Below are 677 nucleotides of genomic sequence, written 5' to 3' on the forward strand. Positions count from 1 at the left end.
ACATGCAAAACGGCTGTCGACCTATAACAGTTTGCCTCTGTTTTGCGCTACCACCACCCAAATTGACCTTAACCCAACGGGAATCATCACACCACTCAAGAAACAGATTGTAGGCAAACGTTGTCTTCAAGTGTATCCTGTAAAGCCTTGAAAAATGAACCCTTGAAATTTGTGATGAGAATTAAGCTTCCAAACCCTAAGTGGGACATTAAAGGGGCTCCACATGTGCTGGCTTGTTGGTCCTAGGGGTATGATTCTCGCTTAGGGTGCGAGAGGTCCCGGGTTCAAATCCCAGACAAGCCTGTCTTTGGTTGTTCCTTTGCAGTTTGCTTCTTCCGGAAATGGTGGGAATCCCCTCATGAAGCTTCCAGTTAGGTGAGAGAATACTTTCTTCCTCTTTAGTTCATGATTGAGACCTTTGACATTCCAGCTCACAAAGTTTACTGTCTGGTCATGGAGACATTTCTTCTGAACTTTTGTTGTCATTCTGTAATCTTAAATTAAGGTTGTACATTGTTACGTATGATAGCTTTAATCTTAATTACCAATACTTCAAGGAGTTATGGCTATGTAGTCTATTGTTGTATTGGCACTTACAATTGTCGGGATGAAAAGGATAGATCAGAAATAGCTTGCTCTCTTCATCTTCTCCCCTCAATGCCCTGCCCCCCATTTTG

At 42.5% G+C, this 677-nt stretch overlaps 1 non-coding gene across 1 annotated transcript; it reads left to right on the forward strand.

Annotated features, from left to right (window-relative positions):
- Nucleotides 1-230: 230 nt before the first annotated feature.
- trnap-agg lies at nt 231-303 on the forward strand. The gene has a single exon. It is a non-coding gene; the product is annotated as a tRNA-Pro (tRNA).
- Nucleotides 304-677: the final 374 nt, after the last annotated feature.

This window comes from Polypterus senegalus, chromosome 13 (genome assembly GCF_016835505.1).
Source record: "Polypterus senegalus isolate Bchr_013 chromosome 13, ASM1683550v1, whole genome shotgun sequence".
Classification (NCBI taxonomy): Eukaryota; Metazoa; Chordata; class Cladistia; order Polypteriformes; family Polypteridae; genus Polypterus; species Polypterus senegalus.